Here is a 22267-nt window from a genome sequence, read left to right on the forward strand (position 1 = left end):
CAGTGTTCAATGACTGAACATAGGGCAGCAGTCTCGAAGGTGCAGGGTTAAGGTGCAGGTATTTGGTCTTGCCCAGCACTAACACAACCAATTTAACTCATCAGCTACTTCAATCATAAAGCACTTGGAGGTTTCATACACACATTGGAGCAGTGTTTGTCATGCACATAACTCTCTGTCAAAGATCATTAGAATCAGTCATGATATAATAGTCACTGGATAATTTGGGTAAGGGCACCACGTCTACTGAAGTGTAAGCAAATGTTTAAAATCTGATGAGCCATATCTTAACATCAAAACATGTACTATCCACAAGAATGTCAAGCTCTGTCTGGATAAACAACTCGCAAATACCCCCCCACACACACACACACACACACCAGGGATATCAAAGGGGGAGATTGTCTCATTTTCGGCCTCCTCCTCTGCAGGCTTGTCCTCAGGCACGTTGCCGTTCTCAACATCCACCTTCCCCTCCAGCACCTGGGTCTCCACTCCGTTGGCACCCTGGACCAGCTTCTGACGCTGTCACAGGAAGAGGCAAAACAGGGAGTTGTTCATTAGGGCACACATCGGAAAATGTTGTCCAAAGAAAAATGAAAGGGAGTGTTTGGTATTGGTCCAAGTCCAGATAGTTCCCCCCTGATTCAGTCTGTTTTTTTTTCTCGTTTGATGCCTAATGAACACGACCCAGTAGTCAACAGTACAGCAATGACAGCACTATCAAATCTATACAAATGAGATCATTGCATTCTCTAATCTAACATGGAAACAAACCATCTTCCTGCAGTTACATCCCTCTCTATCCATACCTCAGTGATGATGAGGCGACTGGCCATGCGCAGCCGGGTCTTGGGTCCAAAATGGCTGGTGATCATGATGCGGAGGCCGGCCTCGGGGAAGCGCATCTTCGGAGGGTTGGCATACATCATCTCATCGACCATGACCACAGACCCCCGACTGTAAGCCTTACTGGGCTTGACTGGAGACGGACAGACACGTTAGACTGTCATAACTGACAAACACAGACACTCGCTCTCACACACACACAAGGATTTCTGTTACGAAAGTGTGGCGCTGGACATTTGAGAGCAGCATTTTAATTTACCGGACATTTGAGAAATGTACTGGACCCATATGCATTGCGTGCATATCCGAATTAGGGCGTCCACCACGGTGCTCAGAATGACAGAAATCGCATTTAGATTATGGTAATTCATATGAACAGAACATGCAAACCGAGGACGCAACGATGTCCTTCTTACTGAATTCTGATGTGCACTTTGAAGATGAAGAATAACTGTCCACATTTGGTTTCCTCAGCCAACAAGAGAAGTGAAATCACTACCCTATGTCAATAGACTATCCCCCATAGTAGAAAAGTTGACCTATTCTATTTGTCAGCTTGTCGAGAAAGAAACAGCCTGTTCCAAACCGACTCTGAGACAGTGGTGGGACGATAGATCCCAAATTCATACAACCAGGAGCCAAAGCTACATAGAAAAAGAAGTTCAAAAGCAATGAGTCTGATGCAACAGATCAGAACGTTCAGCTTAATATGTTGACCAACTATTATTTCTTCACGTTATAAGCGCAGCAATGCTCACAAGGCCGTAGGCTACGTGTGAATGTTTGTTCCATCATGCAATTAACGGGAAAACACCGTTGTCAAAGTGCACCGCACAAGCCAGCGGTTTCATGTGACAGAGATGAAAACACCGTTAGACATGTAGAACGAGGGGAGATTTGATAAAACAACTAGGATGGGTTAATAAGACTAGGATTGTGCCTTTGGCTACTGGACAATGAATGTTCATAGAAAATAATTGCCTCCACGGATATGGTCTGATTTTGTCTAGGCTATTTTGAAGGTAAGACATGCCTCATAATATGTAGTAAAACGTTCGGGTTTCAAACAATTAAGTATATGTTTTCAAAATGCATACTGCCTCCAGCTCATTGCCAAGTGGTGTTGAAGCAGGCCTTCGGTTGGCTATTCATTTGCGGTTTGAGCTACTGTAGCAGCAGCTCTCACGTCGTCTGACAGATTATCCGCTCAAAGGTTCTGTATCTGTACGCCGTTTCGCGTGTGATTAATAAGATGCATAACGAAAATACTGTCCATGCACCAATTTATTTCCACAAAATTATGCAAATATACCTATAGACCGATAAGCATGACCAGTCATGTATTTACATCAATGAAGAGGCTATAAAGCATTACTTCACAATGGGATTTTTCTTCTTCTCCCAGACAATTGGCCAGCAGCAATTATCTTCATCGGCTTTTCAATTAATTTATTTTATCAGCCAAATGCCGGCTATTACCAGCTAACAGAAACCCTGACGCACACACAAACGTGCAAGCAAAAACCATCAAACACCAAAAATCAATTTAAGGTGTAAAAACACCTTGCCGTGAGAAGTTCTCTCTTGTTTTTTTACACATATTTCTGGTAAAACCCTGATAAGGGTTCTATATTCAACTCTGAAGTTTATTAATTATATATAAAGTGACATGCATACTAAGAAAACAAAGCTGACAAACTATATTTTGATATTTATTACCACAAGTCAGTGGGTTGATACCTCAAGAGACAAGCAGAGAAACACTGCAATCTAGCATGCAGAAACACAACACACATTAAGCAACAGTGGGTTTGGTAAGGCTAAACAGACAGGCGCTTTGACATTAGTGGAAAGAAAGTGGAAGATATGGCCACATCTAGACAAGTTACAACCCTCTTATGACATTAATACCAAAGATAAGGCGGCCAGGAAGAGAGAGAGAGAGGTAGAGATCAGAGGCGGCTGGCGGGAGGGGCCATAGGAGGACAGGCTCATTGTAATGGCTGGAATGGAATAAATGGAACCGAGTCAAACGTGGTTTCCATATGTTCGATCCATTTCCATTCCAGCCATTACAATGAGCTCATCCTCCTGTAGCTCCTCCCGCCAGCCTCCTCTGGTAGAGATAGAGAGCCAAGTGCTGTGGTTGAGCTGAAGGTTACCTTTTACCCATTGTTAGTCAGCACAGTAGAATGGAGATTGTAGAACTGCAAAACCTTCACCACACTGACAGAGGAAGTCCTACCCAACTCCCATGAACCCACAAGTTCATATTCCTGCCCAACTTATAGACTTTGGTCCAGACAACTATGGTGTCCAAAAGCCTGTTTTAGCATGGGCAACCGCATGAAGGACTTATACCATGTTGAAGTAGTCAACTCAAAGATGGTGGTTAATGACGATGTTGCATAAAGACCGCCATTGAAAAAATGGCCGCGGTTCCTGTCTGTAAGTGGGCGTTCCCTCTTTAGCTTGAGAATACTTTTCCACGTGAGAAAGCATGCTCAAAGACGGTCAAAGATGGTCTACGTTCCATAATTACAGGTGGCAGTAAATTGCCAACCTTGGCTTTATACCTGTTCAAACAACATACTCCAGGTGGCAGTATGCACCCTTTCAGTTTGTTTGCTGGAAGGAGTAGCAGAATAAATGTGACTACTTCAAAATGGAGATTGATTGAATGGCGCTGCCCGTGCTCTCAGATGCCATAATGGGACAAATGCAAAGATGAGTCATCGAAGTTAAAGACATTTGAACTAGAAAGCCCGCCATTCCCTCAACCCTATTTGATCAGAAACGACCAATAGTTCATTTTAGTCGTCTTCAACTTTTAGGGTTAAAAGAAAACAAGTAAAGATACAGAGAATAAGCCCATGTCTCGAGAGAAGCTTTGGTGTGTACTACAGCCTGCCTGGTTAGCCTTACCTACTGCCGTGCTGACTATAGGCAATGATGGGGTCGGCATCCCACACACTGTCATCATAACTAGCATTACCATCCTGCATCTCGGTGCTGGCCGCTGCGTTACCATTGGCCTGATTCTTGTCCTTGTCTTTACTCGCGAATAACTTCTGCAAGCTCTGGTTAAACCTGGGAGAAGAGGGGAGAGAGGGACACTGGTTAAACCTGGGAGAAGAGGGGAGAGAGGGACACTGGTTAAACCTGGGAGAAGAGGGGAGAAGGGACACTGTAAACTTGGGGAGAAAGGGGAGAGAGGGACACTGGTTAAACCTGGGAGAAGAGGGGAGAGAGGGACACTGGTTAAACCTGGGAGAAGAGGGGAGAGAGGGACACTGGTTAATGCCTCGTTTTTTCATCAACATCCAATAAACAATAACCGAACACTATGCAGTGGTCTGTAAATTCTAAGGAACAGTTTCCTGAACACCGATTAATAAACATACTTAATCTCAATTCAAATATCTTTGTATTCAAGCACTAGGTTTAATCTGGGTCTGGGAAACTGTCCCTATGTATACAGTGAACTGCAGCAAAACGTTTGCAACTGTTCACGTGTACATTAAGTGTGGCAAACTCAGTCCTGCAACTTTTGGTAAATGTGAAACCATGCTGTATATTTGACATCATACTGTATGTATGCACACATAGGTTATAAAGCGAACCGTATGGACAAGATAGGATGGTATCTGAAATGGTCAGCAAGTAGTAGGTTATTCTCCGAGCGGCATCATAATGGGTCATAGAAGGGCAGTCGGAGCACAAGTGAGAGAGACTATTACTAGGGGAGTGACCTGGATGAACCAAGGCAGACACACAGCCAGACAGAGACAGACAGGTGAACATCTTCCAGCCCGCAGAAAATCAAAGGGCACTCAAATTCAATATCATTGCATTGAGTCTTTATATATTTCACGGAAATATAGAAGATACCTTAATGACTTAAATCTGTCTCCCCCACCACATCAATTTCATTGGGCGTGACACCTTGAGTTTTGTAAAGGCACTGACTCAGTAGTGCAGCACTTACTTCATGATGAGGATGTATCCACAGTACATGACCACCAACACCAGGCTCTCCCACCTGAGACGGACACAACGGAGAGACAACCACTGAAATCACATCGTATCTCAGTTACCCAATGAAGCCCAATTAAATCCTATCACGTCACCCAATAAGGAGCCCCACAGTTCAGATGCGCAACGAATGAAAATTCCATCACATCAAGGTATTATTTAAGGACCAATCGAAAAGAGGTGGGGCTCGCTTACCACACTACCTTCCCATCGTAGATGAACTGGGGGGAAAAAAGAGCACAGGCAGAAATGAAAATGGCAGTTAGGAATTATTCAATATGTACTTCTGTCCTTGAGCTGTTCTAATCTACTAATGTTCTGTATTATGTCATGTTTCATGTTTTGTGTGGACTCCAGAAAGAGTAGCTGCTGCTTTCGGAAAAACTAATGGGGATCCTAATAAAAGACTTAAATATATTGTTAATGGTCGCATACATTACATGTGATGTGCATTTTACTGTCAGACTTACTGCAATAAGAGCGAGGATCGACAAGACATAGTAGAATGAATCTCGGAAAACAGACCACCAACCCAACACTACAACCTAGAAAGAGAGAGAGAAACAGTCAGTCACGAAAGAGATCACATCCCTGCAGATACACTACATGACCAAAAGTATGTGGACAAAAGTCGGTCCCCCCTTGGCTGCAATAACAGCCTCCACTCTTCTGGGAAGGCTTACCACTAGATGTTGGAACATTGCTGTGGGGACTTCAGCCACAAGAGCATTCGTGAGGTCGGGCACTGATGTTGGGCGATTAGACCTGGCTCGCAGACGACGTTCCAATTCATCCCAAAGGTGTGTTTGATGGGGTTGAGGTCAGGGCTCTGTGCAGCTCAGTCAAGTTCCTCAACACCGATCTCGATAAACCATTTTCTGTGTAGACCTTGCTTTGTGCACGGGGGCATTGTCATGCTGAAACAGGAAAGGGCCTTCCCCAAACTGTTGCCACAAAGTTGAGAGCACAGAATCGTTGACAATGTCGTCGTATGCTGTAGCGTTAGGATTTCCCTTCAACGGAACTAAGGGGCCTAGCTCGAATCATGAATAACAGCCCCAGACCATTATTCCTCCTCCACCAAACGTTACAGTTGGGACTATGCATTCAGGCAGGTAGCGTTCTCCTGGCATCCATCCAACCCAGATTCGTCCATCTGACTGCCAGATGGTGAAGTGTGATTCATCACTCCAGAGAACGCATTTCCACTGCTCCAGAGTCCAATAGCGGCGAGCTTTACACCACTCCAGCCGACGCTTGGCATTGCGCATGGTGACTTTAGGCTTGTGTGCGGCTGCTCGGCCATGGAAACCCATTTCATGAAGCTCCTGACAGACAGTGTGCTGACGTTGCTTCCAGGGACAGTTTGGAACGCGGTAGTGAGTGTTGCAACCAAGAACAGACGATTTTTACACACTACGCGATTCAGCACTCGGCGGTCCCGTTCTGTGAGCTTGTGTGGCCTACCACTTCACTGCTGAGCCGTTGTTGCTCCTAAACATGCACACTTCACAATAACAGCACTTACAGTTGACCGGGGCAGCTCTAGCAGGGCAGAAATTTGACGAACTGACTTGTTGGAAAGGTGGCATCCTATGACAGTGGAACGTCGAAAGTCACTGAGCTCTTCCGTAAGGCCATTTTACTGCCATTGTTTTCCTATGGAGATTGCATGTCTGTGTGCTCGATTTTATACACATACACCTGTCAGCAACGGTGTGGCGGAAATATCCAAATCCACTCATTTGAAGGTTTGTCCACATACTTTTGTATATATAGTGTATAAAACGTCTCAGACTAGAAATGCTGATCTAGGATCAGGTCCCCCCTTTCCATGGAATCTTATTCATTATGATCTAAAAGGCTAAAATGATCCTAAAATCAGCAATCCTAGTCTTTGTGAATACGGAACCAGAAATATGCTTTCCAGAGACTAACGACAGCTGTGAGCAATTGCTAGACATGGTTCCCCATAGGAGAACCCAATCTTTCTTCTCAGCCCATAAGTGATCTAAATGCATATGCTGCACTAAACGAGACCCACATGCACGCACACACACACTCACACACCCACAGAAACAGCCACGTGTATGTGCATGTGCATGTGCACAGAAACACACACACCTGTCCGGCGAATATTCCGCACACGCCGATGATGCACAGGATATTGAAGACCGCTGAGCCGACGATTGTCCCCACCCCCACGTCACCGTGGGTGATGAAGACACCTGTACAGGGGGAGGCAGCCAACCACAATCAGCCTTGACAACAACTATCTGGGAGTGTGTGTGTGTGTGTGTGTGTGTGTGTGTGTGTGTGTGTGTGTGTGTGTGTGTGTGTGTGTGTGTGTGTGTGTGTGTGTAGCAGGGCTGGGGTCAATTCGAATTGAAAGCAGTCAATTCAGGACGTAAACTTAAATACCAATTCAAAATTACTAAAAAACTGCAGCTATTTTCAATGACTTCTCAATAAACTGAAGAGTAGCTATTTATTTCATATGTTTTTGCATTTTGGAATTTTCAATTAAAATAATCTTCCTGAATTGACTGCTTTTAATTTTAACTGACCCCAGCCCTGGTGTGTAGGTGTGTCTGACTTTTTGTTGAATTTTGACGTTGGTGTGTTGGTTAATCTCTCGTGGACAGAAATAGGGTGCCTATGGATACCATTGGGTGCACACTGCCTGCCCTCCAGGACACCTACAACACCAGGTGTCGCAGGAAGGCCAAGAAGATCATCAGGGACCTCAGCCACCAGAGCCACGGCATGTTCTCCCCACTACCATCACTGAGACGTGGGCAGTACAGGCAGGAGTATCATGGCTAAAACTATCAGAATGGCCAATAGCTTGTACTATCAGCCAATAGCTTGTCCCCCAGACCATCAGGCTGCTGAATAGCCACCATAGTCAGCTACCTGCTCCGACTGTCTCCCTCCTGCCCCCCTCCGGACTTCCTACTCCGGACTTCCTACCCCTGCACTGTTGGAGCTTAAGAATTTCACTGTACACTGCAACTACATATGTGCATGCGACTAAATAAAAAATCTAGGATTGAATGGTATCGTAGCGTCTGTCAACAGACTGTGGGATGCGAAGACTAAAGACAAATGTTTTTGTCACTGGTCATTTGGACAAATCACACATTCGCAGGTGTTCACGTCTTTCAAATGTCGGGAGTGGATGGTACATGCTTTGGCTGAATTTCCATTTAGGGAGGTGGAGACGTCGTTAGTGTCTTTTATCATATATCTCCCCCAGAACCTTATCGAGCATCTGATGTAATTACACTCCCACACAAAACAAAACCGACACACACTACATACGCGCGCACGCACATCAGCAACACAAACACGCATACAATTTTAAACTCATCATTTGCTGCTGCTACTCTGTTCTTTATTTTACTCTTATTATTATCTATCCTGATGCCTAGTCACTTTACCCTGCCTTCATGTACATATCTACCTCAAATACCTTATTATTATCTATCCTGATGCCTAGTCACTTTACCCTGCCTCCATGTACATATCTACCTCAAATACCTTATTATTATCTATCCTGATGCCTAGTCACTTTACCCTGTCTTCATGTACATATCTACCTCAAATACCTTATTATTATCTATCCTGATGCCTAGTGACTTTATCCTGCCTTCATGTACATAACAATAAGGTATTTGATGTAGATATCTATCCTGATGCCTAGTCACTTTACCCTGCCTTCATGTACAAATCTACCTCAAATACCTTATTATTATCTATCCTGATGCCTAGTCACTTTACCCTGCCTTCATGTACAAATCTACCTCAAGTACCTCGTACCTCTGCCCATTGGTACTGGTCCTCCCTGTAATATATAACTCTATTCTTGTGTATTTTATTGTATTCCTTGTGTTACTATTTCATTTTTGAAACTGCATCGTTGGTAAGGACTCGTAAGCAAACATTTCACGGTAAAGTCTACACCTGTTGTATTCGGAGCATGTGACAAATACTGTTAGATTTGACAGGATCTTAGTTCTGGGTTTCCAAGTTTTCTGTGTTGTGTAAAGGAGTGTGTGAGTGTGCCGGTGTGTATTGGTGTGTGTGTGTGTGTGTGTGTGCGATGGCGTTTGTGCGTGTCATATCTTACCAATGATGGAGGCAAACAGCTCAGGAGCGGAACTCCCAGCTGCCATAAAAGTGGCTCCGGCAACATCCTCACTTAAGTCTAGTTTCTAACAGACCGAAAGAGAGAATGAGAAAGGAGACAGGAGTGGTTAGTCAGGGCTGAGCTTCCCAAAAGCTTTGTAGGTTAATGTGGCCCTTTGGTTGTCAAGATGATAACTAAGACCACTCATACAATAGCAAAGTACTTTTTAGGAAGATTTGATTCCGTTCACGCAGAAAATATTGATTATCAAAAGCATTACTCGAGAGAAGCAAAGTGCTGTCCTAGCTACTAAGTTGGCTGAAAACTCACCCGTGGTAAGGACATAATGCTAGAGCCATGGTGGCCCATGCTAATGTCTCAGACCAGTTTCACCAGATTAGATTGTGTGTCCTGACAACAGTCTCTCACCTCACAGATCTTCTCCAGCGACGGTACAAAGTAGTCGTCACAGATTATAGCCAGGGCCAGGAACATATAGAGGGCCTGTCGAGACGGGAGAGAAGAGTCAGTGTGTATGTGTGTCTGAAACATTAACTTGGTTGAACAGATAGGAAACCTGGAAGATCTCAATGAAGGAATGAAGGAGAGGTGAAGGATGAACGTAAAGAGCACTAGATCAAAGAAGACGAGATACAGCTATGATTAGATACATCAAGTAAGAAATGTGGTGAAAAAGCTACCTATCATATCTGTCAGAAAGATAGAACAGCGACTACTGGATTAGGTATAATTAATACCCTTCCAATCCTCTCAGATCTAAACAACTGACTAGTTGGGTAGGGGCTAGGAGTTAAAGAAAAAAAATATTTAACCTTTATTTAACCAGGTAGGCTAGTTGAGAACAAGTTCTCATTTACAACTGTGACCTGGCCAAGATAAAGCAAAGCAGTGTGACACAAACAACAGAGTTACACATGGAATAAACAAACATACAGTCAATAATACAATAGAAAAAGTCTATATACAGTGTGTGTAAATGAGGTAGGATAAGGGAGGTGAGGCAATGAATAGGCCATAGAGGCGAAATAATTACAATAAATATTAAACATGCAGTGATAGATGTGCAGAAGATGAGTGTGCAAGTAGAGATACTGGGGTGCAAAGGAGCAAAATAAATCAAATAAATAACAGTATGGGAATGACCGGGTTGATTTGCGATTGATCCCATCACTTCGAAAACTGTATTTATTGCTTAAACATTTTCTCCTAGCCTGGAGCCAGATCTCGGTGTGTGCTGTATAGCCAACTCCTATGATCATTGTCATGCCCAAATGGCAGTTGGGAAGACCGTACAAAGAGATCTGGGACCAGGCTATTGTTCCTTACCATTGTGTGAGAGAAGAAAATAATCCTATTTCAGTACAGCTGACGTGATAGATAAACTCAGCAAAAACCAGAAACGTCCTCTCACTGTCAACTGCGTTTATTTTCAGCAAACTTAACATGTGTAAATATTTGTATGAACATAACAAGATTCAACAACAGACATAAACTGAACAAGTTCCACAGACATGTGACTAACAGAAATGGAATAATGTGTCCCTGAACAAAGGGGGGGGGTCAAAAGTAGTCAGTATCTGGTGTGGCCACCAGCTGCATTAAGTACTGCAGTGCATCTCCTCCTCATGGACTGCACCATATTTGCCAGTTCTTACTGTGAGATGTTACCACACTCTTCCACCAAGGCACCTGCAAGTTCCCGGACATTTCTGGGGGGGAATGGCCCTGGCCCTAGCCCTCCGATCCAACAGGTCCCAGACATGCTCAATGGGATTGAGATCCTGGCTCTTCGCTGGCCATGGCAGAACACTGACATTCCTGTCTTGGAGGTAATCATGCACAGAACGAGCAGTATGGCTGGTGGCATTGTCATGCTGGAGGGTCATGTCAGGATGAGCCTGCAGGAAGGGTACCACATGAGGGAGGAGGATGTCTTCCCTGTAATGCACAGCGTTGAGATTGCCTGAAATGACAACAAGCTCAGTCCGATGATGCTGTGACACACCGCCCCAGACCATGACGGACCCTCCACCTCCAAATCAGTCCCGGTCCAGAGTACAGGCAGGTAGCTACCTAGGGCGACAGGTAGTCTAGTGATTAGAGCGTTGGACTTATAACCGAAAGGTTGCAAGATCGAATCCCTGAGCTGACTAGGTAAAAATCTGTCGTCCTGCCCCTGAACAAGGCAGTTAACCCACTTTTCCTAGGCTGTCATTGAAAATAAGAATTTGTTCTTAAAACCTCTTGACGCTAGGGGTCAGATTTTTTTTTTTTTTTTTTTTTTTTAAATAACGTTCCCAAGCTAAACGGATTATTTCTCAGGTCCAGATCGTAGAATATGCATATAATTTACAGATTAGGATAGAAAACACTCCAAAGTTTCCAAAACTGTCAAAATATTGTCTGTGAGTATAACAAAACTGATTCTGCAGGCGAAAACCTGAGGAAATATAACCCGGAAGTGATTTTTTTATTTTTTATTTGTGTTTCCTTGCCCGTCTTTCTTCCATTTAAAGGGGTATCAACCAGATTCTTTTTCCAATGGCTTCCTCAGGCTGTGACCATGCTTTAGACATAGTTTCAGGCTTTTATTTTGAAAAATTAGCGAGATTTTTCAAAGTAGTCAGGTGTCCTTTGATTAGTTCCTGCGCGCGAGAGGGGTAGCTCTCCATTTTCTTTCTCTCTTTTATTGAATAGGTTACGGTCCGGTTGAAATATTATCGATTATGTTTGTTAAAAACAACCCGAGGATTGATTATAAAAAACATTTGACATGTTTCAACGAACATTATGGATACTTTTTGGAATTTTCGTCGAACGGAACGAGGCTTTGGTTTTCTGAACATAACGCGCAACCCAAATGGCGTTTTTTGGTTATAAAAGTAATATTTATCGAACAAAAATAACATTTATTGTGTAACTGGGAGTCTCGTGAGTGCAAACATCCAAAGATTATCAAAGGTAAGCGATTAATTTTATTGCTTTTCTGACTTTCGTGACCATGCTAATTTGGGGCTAGCTGTTCTAGCATTGATTGATACACTCACAAAAGCTTGGATTGCTTTCGCTGTAAAGCATATTTTCAAAATCTGACACTATAGCTGGATTAACAACAAGCTAAACTGTGTTTTGGTATATTTCACTTGTGATTGCATGATTATAAATATTTTTAGTAATATTTTGCGCCCTGCAATTCAGCAGTTGTTTAGGAAAATGATCCCGCTAAAGGGATCCGTAGCGCAGAGAAGTTAACTGACTTGCCTAGTTAAATAAAGGTACAATAAACAGGCCTCAGTGTAATGCTTATTCCTTCGACGATAAATGTGAATCCAACCATCACCTCTGGTGAGACAAAACTGTGACTTGTTAGTGAAGAGCACTTTTTGCCAGTCCGGTATGGTCCAGCGATGTTGGGTTTGTGCCCATAGGCGACGTTGTTGTCGGTGATGTCTGGTGAGGACCTGCCTTACAACAGGCCTACAAGCCCTCAGTCCAGCCTCTCTCAGCCTATTGCGGACAGTCTGAGCATTGATGGAGGGATTGTGCGTTCTTGGTGTAGCTCAGGCAGTTGTTGTTGCCATCCTGTACCTGTCCCGCAGGTGTGATGTTCGGATGTATCGATCCTGTGCAGGTGTTGTTACATGTGGTCTGCCACTGCGAGGACAATCAGCTGTCCGTCCTGTCTGCCTGTAGCGCTGTCTTAGGCATCTCACAGTACGGACATTGCAATTTATTGCCCTGGCCACATCTGCAGTCCTCATGCGTCCTTGCAGCATGCCTAAGGCACGTTCATGCAGATGAGCAGGGACCCTGGGTATCTTTCTTTTGGTGTTTTCAGAGTCAGTAGAAAGGCCTCTTTAGTGTCCTAAGTTTTCATAACTGACTTGAATTGCCTACCCTCTGTAAGCTGTTGCCGTCTGTAAGCTGTTGAAGAGGCACTGTTGCACCTTCACCACACTGTGTGGGTGGACCATTTCAGTTTGTCTGATGTGTACGCCGAGGAACTTAACTTTTCACCTTCTCCACTACTGTCCCTTCGATGTGGATAGGGGGTGCTCCCTCTGCTGTTTCCTGAAGTCCACGATCATCTCCTTTGATATGATCCTTGACTAGTCTCTCAAAGCACTTCATGATGACAGAAGTGAGTGCTACGGGGCAGTAGTCATTTAGTTCAGATATCTTTGCCTTCTTGGGTTCAGAAACAATGGTAGCCATCTTGAAGCATGTGGGGACAGCAGACTGGGATATGGAGCGATTGAATATGTCCGTAAACACAGCAGCCAGCTGGTCTGCGCATGCTCTGAGGACGCGGCTAGGGATGCCGTCTGGGCCAACAGCCTTGCGAGGGTTAACACGTTTAAATGTCTTACTCATATCAGCCAGAGAGAAGGGTGGGTGTAGTCCTTGTTAGCGGGCCGCAACGGTGGCAGTGTATTATCCTCAAAGCAGGCAAAGAAGGTGTTTAGTTTGTCTGGAAGCGTGACGTCGGTGTCCGTAACGTGGCTAGTTTTCTTTTTGTAGTCCGTGATTTCCTGTAGACCCTGCCACATACGTCTCGTGTCTGAGCCGTTGAATTGCGACTCCAATTTGTCCCTACACTGACATTACGCTTGTTTGATTGCTTGCGGGGGGAATAACTACACTGTTTATATTCGGCCATATTCCCAGTCCTCTTTCTATGGTTAAATGGAGTGGTTCGTGCTTTCAGTTTTGCGCGAATGCCGCCATCCATCCACAGTCTCTGGTTAGGGTAGGTTTTAATAGTCACAGTGGGTCCAACATCTCCAATGCACTTCCTTATAAACTCAGTCACCGAGTCAGCGTATGGATCGATGTTATTCTGAGGCTGCCCGGAACGTTTCCCAATCTGCGTGATCAAAACAATCTTGAAGTGTGGATTCCGATTGGTCAGACCACCGTTGAATGGTTCTAGTCACGGGTACATCCTATTTGAGTTTCTGCCTATAAGACGGTAGGAGCAAGAGGGAGCCGTGGTCGGATTTGCTGAAGGGAGGGCGAGGAAGGGCTTTGTATACATCGCGGAAGTTAGAGTAGCAGTGATCGAGTGTATTGCCCATGCGAGTGCTGCAATCAATATGCTGATAGAATTTAGGTAGCCTTGTTCTCAAATTTGCTTTGTTAAAATCCCCAGCTACAATAAATGCAGCCTCANTGCGAGTGCTGCAATCAATATGCTGATAGAATTTAGGTAGCCTTGTTCTCAAATTTGCTTTGTTAAAATCCCCAGCTACAATAAATGCAGCCTCAGGATATATGGTTTCCAGTTTACATAGAGTCCAGTGAAGTTCCTTAAGGGCCGTCGTGGTGTCTGCTTGAGGGGGTATATATACACAGCTGTGAAGATAACTGACGAGAATTCTCTTGGGAGATAATATAGCCGGCATTTGATTGTAAGGAATTATTTGTCGGGTTAGCAGAAGGACTTGAGTTCCCTGGATGTTGTTATGATTACACCATGAGTTGTTAATCATGAAGCATACACCCACACCCTTTTTCTTCCCAGAGAGGTGTTCATCTGTCGGCACGACGCATGAAGAAGACTCAATAGCGCATTGAAGCCAAAGATGGCATCTCATAGAGAAATAGCATGCACAGTTTGAGTTAGCCAGCAACGTCACTTCCTGGAGTATCTCAGTGCTGCCCCCTCTCATTGAGTAACTCAAGTTGAAGGTCGACCAGGGTACTGCAGGCTCTCATTAGCAACTAAATTATCCTTTTTACAGTAAAACTTCAATTAAATTTAGTCTCAAATAAGTGCCTGTCCCGTTTAATTGCCGCGCAAAGGCACACATTTCATCAAATAAGTGCATTTTTCTAAATAAAGGCAGGGTCTAAATGAATTGTTTACAAGGTTACCATGAATTACCATGTATTATTTACGAGGTTTAATGTTTCATTTGTTACATCAAAAAATTCGGCAATGACTCGAAAATATGATGGCAATTATACATTTTAATTGCCAGTAAGAAACTGCTTGCCATTTGCTGCTAATAGCTGAGAACTGATGGCAAGCACAAAAACAGTCAACAACTTCGGGAGCACAGACCCTTAGAAATAGCCTGAGCGCCCTCTAGTGACCAAAGTAAGAACTGCCTGAAAATGCAGTCAAATAGGAGAATCATTATTCTGTCAAGGAAAAGTGTTGTTAAAAAAAATAGAGGCATACTAAGACGAAAGAAATGTGACAGCGTGTAAATGACAACACATTAGTGCAGGAAATGAAGAAATTGATTAAAATGCTGGAATTAAACAATTAACTATGCAAATGGTGTGTTAGATGCAATTATTGGTATCATGATTGTTTTCTAAACATTGTTATTTACACAAAGTTTGACCACGAAGATTGCCAGTTTTTCCATTCACTACAATGGGGGATACTGTTTTCTGCTAACAATGCCTGGAGTACCGCGGTCGGCCTTGAGGGGAAGTAGTTCTCCCCGGTGTGAGATCAAGCTGAGGTGTATTTTTGTTAAAGGAGATCGAGGTTTGCCAGTCCAAATTCAACCCTTAGCCCACTACCGAGACACCTATTGATCATACTTGTACATCTGAAAGAATGTGGGGGGGGGGGGTACTAGATGTCCTATGACCCTTAAATATTTTACATTTTCATTATATGAAGAAAAAAAAAAAAAAAAATATAAATGTGAAAATATTGAATGATGCCATCAGTGCCCCCACAAACATTTGTCATGCATGACGCCACTGGTGGAAACTCCAGCACATCATTCTACGAGTAAGGTCTAGGTGGATCATTCTTATATTGCTTACACCATTCATACCTACAGTATTAGGGGCAATAAAGAAGTTGTCCACTAACTAGGTGTGGGAACAAGAGGTTGATTTTGGCCTAGGCTAGTGATAAAAGCGTTATACCTAGTAAGTAGAAGCATTCAACGCGCTCTTCTTACCGCCACGATGTGCGCACGACGGCCCCACTCTTTGCGCTCGTAGTTGGAAACATGTCTTCAGGGAACTCCTTGATAGCTGAGAAGAAAAACAACATCACGGGGGTGTTCAGTAAAGTGACTGATGTCCCAGATGCCCCCTTGTCCACAACCAAGGATGAGTTCACCTTGTGTGGTGGCGGCACTGAAAGAGAGCTTGGTAAGACTTTGAAAATGTTCAAGTCAACATTACTTAATTTGCATTATGTCACCAAACGACCTCCTCAACCCCTAAAAAAAGACTGAGGTAATACTTAAAAGCATGAACCGGGTCTCGTGGTTCAATAAGGAGTAAACGTTTGGAACCTATAAAGCCGGGATGGACTACCTGAACTTTTCCCATAGGGGTGGATTGGCCATCTGACAAATGCCAGATGGGTCGGACCATTTTTTTGTTGGGTGAGCTGGTCGAAATTGACACATAAATAAAATGTTATTAAAAATAAAATGATTATATTACAGTGGGGAGAACAAGTATTTGATACAGCTGCCGATTTTGCAGGTTTTCCTACTTACAAAGCATGTAGAGGTCTGTAATTTTTATCATAGGTACACTTCAACTGTGAGAGACGGAATCTAAAACAAAGAATCCAGAAAATCACATTGTATGATTTTTTAAGTAATTCATTTGCATTTTTTGCATGACATAAGTATTCTGATACATCAGAAAAGCAGAACTTAATATTTGGTACAGAATCTTTGTTTTGCCATATACAGAATGATAACCGACCATCAAGCGGCATGATGAAACTGGCCATCACAAGGAAAAGGAAGCCCAGAGAATACCTTCTTGCTGCAGAGATATTCTATTTTAGAGTTATACTGCGCCCTCAGATTGCAGCCAAAAAACCGCTTCTCAGAGTTCAAGGCACACTTAACCAGCAATGGCTACCACAGCATTCTGAAGCGATTCACCATCCCATCTGGTTTGCGGCTTAGTGGACTATCATTGTTTTTTCAACAGGACAATGAACCAACACACCTCCCAAGGCTGTGAAAGGTCTACTTGACCAAGAAGGAGAGTGAAGGAGTGCTGCAGGATGACCTGCTCTCCACAACCACTCTACCTCAACCCAATTGAGATGGTTGGGATGAATTGGACCGCAGAGTGTGAAGGTAAAGCAGCCAACAAGGTTGTCTCAGCAATATATGTCCGGAACTCCTTCAAGACTGTTGGAAAAGCTTCCTCATGAAGCTGGTTGATGAGAATGGCCAAGACGTGCAAGCTGTCATCAAGGCAAATGGTGAGATACTACTATAAAGAATCTCAAATATAAAATATATTTAGATTTGTTTAACACTTTTTTTGGTTACTACATAATTCCATGTGTTATTTCTAAGTTTTGATGTAAGAGAAAGGTCTTCATATTATTCACAATGTAGAAAATTGTGAATATAAAAAACACTCTTGAATGAATAGGTGTCCAAACTTTCAACTGGGACTATATAATATATATATATATATATATATATAATACACACACACACTGCTAAAAAATAAAAGGGAACACTTCAACAACACAATGTAACCCAAGTCAATCACCACTTGCTGAAATCAAACTGCCACTAGGAAGCAACACTGATTGACAATACATTGCACATGCTGTTGTGCAAATGGAATAGACAACAGGTGGAAATATAGGCAATTAGCAAGACACCCCCAATAAAGGAGTGGTTCTGCAGGTGGTGACCACAGACCACTTCTCAGTTCCTATGCTTCCTGGCTGATGTTTTGGTCACTTTTGAATGCTGCGGTGCTTTCACTCTAGTGGTAGCATGAGCCACACAAGTGGCTCAGGTAGTGCAGCTCATCCAGATGGCACATCAATGCGAGCTTGTGGCAAGAAGATTTGCTGTGTCTGTCAGCGTAGTGTCCAGAGCATGGAGGCGCTACAAGGAGACAGGCCATACATCAGGAGACGTGGGAGGCCGTAGAGGGGCAACACCCAGCAGCAGGACCGCTACCTACGCCTTTGTGCAAGGAGGAGCACTGCCAGAGCCCTGCAAAAATACTCCAGCAGGCCACAAATGTGCATGTGTCTGCTCAAACGGTCAGAAACAGACTCCATGAGGGTGGTATGAGGGCCCGACGTCCACAGGTGGGGTGTGTGCTTACAGCCCCAACACCGTGCAGGCGTTTGGCATTTGCCAGAGAACACCAGATATTGGCAAATTCGCCACTGGCGCCCTGTGCTCTTCACAGATGAGACAGGTTCACACTGAGCACGTGACAGACGTGACAGAGTCTGGAGACGCCATGGAGAACGTTCTGCTGCCTGCAACATCCTCCAGCATGACCGGTTGGCGGTGGGTCAGTCATGGTGTGGGTGGCATTTCTTTGGGGGGCTGCACAGCCCTCCATGTGCTCGCCAGAGGTAGCCTGACTGCCATAGGTACCGAGATGAGTCCTCAGACCCCTTGTGAGACCATATGATGGTGCGTTGGCCCTGGGTTCCTCCTAATGCAAGACAATGCTAGACCTCATGTGGCTGGAGTGTGTCAGCAGTTCCTCCTGCAAGAAGGCATTGATGCTATGGACTGGCCCGCCCATTCCCCAGACCTGAATCCAATTGAGCACATCTGGGACATCATTCTCGCTCCATCCACCAACGCCACGTTGCACCACACGACTGTCCAGGAGTTGGCGGATGCTTTAGTCCAGGTCTGGTGGAGATCCCTCAGGAGACCATCCGCCACCTCATCAGGGCTGCCCAGGCGTTGTAGGGAGGTCAATAGCCAGTGGAGGCCACACACACTACTGAGCCTCATTTTGACTTGTTTTAAGGACATTACATCAAAGTTGGATCAGCCTGTAGTGTGGTTTTCCACTTTAATTTTGAGTGTGACTCCAAATCCAGACCTCCATGGGTTGATAAATTTGATTTCCATTGATAATTTTTGTGTGATTTGTTGTCAGACATTCAACTATGTAAAGAAAAAAAGATTTAATAAGAATATTTCATTCATTCAGATCTAGGATGTGTTATTTTAGTGTTCCATTATTTTTTGAGCAGTATATATAATTATATATCTACTACTATATATCTCATTTGTGGGAGGCAACCCAGATTACAGGCTGACCGCTGACTCTTGACCCCAGTACTGACCCCTGTACTGCCCAAGACCGTGGTCACTCCTATGAGCATCTGGCCGCAGCAGAAAGAAAACAGACTGGCCCTCCATGGGAGCAGCTAGTGTCTGTATTAGGACTGGTGTTAAGTCCACAAGAGGTCAGATGTACACCCACCTGCATGTGCCTTCTCTTCCTATCTCTTACATAATGTACAATAATGTGCCAGGCAGCAAGGACACTAGAGCATGAAGTTATATAATCATAGATTGTCCAAAATACACAGTAGGCTACATTTAGATCAGATAGACCGTAGGAACTTGTTTTGATGTACTGGTGCATTTGCATGTGGCTTGATAAAAATGCTTACCACAGATAATTAGAAAAGAAACTGAAACAATCATGCATTACCATTCACATAGAAGTACTACGCACAGTTTAACACAGAACGCACCAATGCATTTTGATCTTGTCGCATATGGACCCATGAAATGACAATGATCACCTGAGACAATGAACCTGTCCCACACACCTAATGCAATCCACCGCCTATTAACATTAGATGGCGCTCATGACTGATTTACTAACCCAAGTTCTGAATCCTCCTTGGCAACACTGCTTTGGCCCAACTCTTCGAAGGGATATCATAGGAGATGTACAGTAGTCTTTGACATCCCTTCCCCCAGTAGGCATACAGGTAAAATGAGGGACGAGGTTAAAAAAAGGACCGTAAACTTCAGATATGGGTCCAGGATTTCCTTGGTCATTATCCGTGGTACTGACTCTCCGCTAGTAGCGTGATTTGTTTATATTAGCACAGGTATCAGTCCTTTTCCACGTGACACCACACCCCACTCTGAAATCTCTGTAAGGCATACAATCTATGAGAGAGTCTTCAAGGTCAGAAGCTGCATGTCATTACAGATAAACAAAGAAGTATGTGGAATTGAGTTTGGATAAACATTTCATCATGCATTAAATGTTTCCCCTTTTATTTATGAAACCATGTAATGTGGCAAAAGCGTTGCGTAGGCGCCACTGCTCACAAGATCAGAGGTGCAATTAATTAGAACATGACAGCTGAGCACAAGGGTCTTTAGGCTACTTGAGCGGCATGTAACGTAACAATAAAACACTGTTTACACAGACAGCCCAATTCTGATCATTTTTCCACTAATTGGTATTTTGACCAATCACATCAGCTCTTTTCACATCAGATCTATTTCAGAGCTGATCGGTCAAAAGACCTATTAGTGAAGAAAAGAACATCAGAATCGGGCTGCCTGTGTAAACATAGCCTTAAATAGGCCTGTGCTAATTCGGCAAATACAGTAGGTAGCCTATCAAATCACTTGACTCATTTGGCAATGATGACTACAAAGCTTAGAGGAATCGAAAATAGAGCTGCCAACCAAGTAAACAATAATATTCTTCCCTTTCTTATAGTGCGCTTTAATCTGCTCTGTTGCCTAATCACCCACATTTTCCCTTCCTTGTCTGATGCATCTTTTAATTACCGACTCGGGAGATCTGTGAATCAATCAATAATTGAATGGCTCTACCCGCCATCACTCTCGGTCCCTTTCTGTAGTTAACGTCACAACCCCTTAGTGATACAACACAATCAAGTCTGGCTGTGTGCGTGGTATAATGCCATAATAAAAACAACTGGGAACCATGAACTCAGAAATGTCCGACTTCCGACGTCAGTGTGTTCAAGACAACTGGGAACTCTGGGGGGAAAAATAAGTTACGACTGGGAGCATTTTTTGGAACTGTCATCCAATTCGGAATTCCAAGTCGGAACCTCATCAAGTTCCCAGTTGTCTTGAAAGCACCCACCCAGAAGTATGATGGCAAAGGTACTAAAAGCCTTCTTCACAATAGCAGTTTGAAGTTAAATCCTATCTTTTTGCATATCTGATTCGAATCTGTTATTTTTCCTGCAGTCTGAACAGCCAAAAAGCACATGGAATCGGATATTTCAAGCCGCTTTTCAAACCACCTTCGTAGGTGGTAGATACAAATCTGATTCCTGGCCATGCAACTTGTGTCCGAACGGTCAAATCTGATTTATTTGCCCTCAAGTGGTTTATAGACTGTTATTTAGCATATATTGTTGCTTGCTAGCTACACTGTTGACAGTTTGACAAGAACATGTGGTAGCTAATTAGCGTGATAATTGTTTACAAACCAATTAGTGAATGCTCTAGAAAGCTAAACAGCTACCTAGCTAGCTAGTTGACTGCCTTGGCTAGCCAAAAAGGACACATTTTAAAAGTTGGATAATCTTATCCCTTAAGGCTTTAAAAGTGTTCTTACACTATGACTTTGAACATTCAAATTAACTGGGAAAGGTCCATGGCAGACATTGTGGTCACCTTACATAACTTCTGAGTGATAAGAAGCAGGAGCACCACCAATCAGCCTACACCACAGCGCACACACTTGTTGTTACTATGACAACTAGCGTAGCCATGCCAGTAAATGACTGCTGTCTCAACACACACAAATCCGATTTGGTCACATGCAACTTGCTGTTTGGACAGTCAGTATTCCAAAAAGCTTTAGAGCAGGGGTGTCAAAGTCAAATGGACGGAGGGCCAAATAAAAAATTTAGCTACAAGCCGAGGGCCGGACTGTTCGAATGTTCATTGAAAAATTTTTAAATGACGCATATAGTCTAGTGAACCTAATTGAACCTACTGAAAACCTAACAAATATATTCCAATATGATCAGATAAATAAAGCAATATTTTCTTATGGCTCTGTCAGTAATCTTTAATTTTCAACAGACACAAAAGACAAATTTCCTTTATATAAAAATCCCCATAACATGAACATTAAATGAAAGAAACCGGTATTCAAGGCACCATCAGTAGCCTATATTTTCTATTTTAAAGATGGGACACCACCAAGTATCACCCTCAACCTCAAACAAGTGAACATTACTGTGCAATCAACATATTTAGAGTTTTTACTCAGTTCAAGTTTAAAAGTTAAAGTTTAATATTTGTTTTCACTGCATGTTACTTCTCCTTAAACAAAGTGTTGTTTTTTGATTAATAGATTTTTGCACTTTATTTTATTGTATTTCAATCCAATTATATTTTAAAAATATTTCAGTTGAGTGGATGATAAGAAATTGCTATTATTGTTTTTTTCTTTGAAGTAAATTTAGCCCACTTTTGC

General features: G+C 43.3%; 1 pseudogene; it reads right to left on the reverse strand.

The window, feature by feature from the left end:
* Positions 1-22267, reverse strand: part of LOC111954673 (sodium/potassium/calcium exchanger 4-like) — an 82351-nt pseudogene that overhangs the window by 15368 nt on the left and 44716 nt on the right.

This window comes from Salvelinus sp. IW2-2015, linkage group LG28 (genome assembly GCF_002910315.2).
Source record: "Salvelinus sp. IW2-2015 linkage group LG28, ASM291031v2, whole genome shotgun sequence".
NCBI lineage: Eukaryota > Metazoa > Chordata > Actinopteri > Salmoniformes > Salmonidae > Salvelinus > Salvelinus sp. IW2-2015.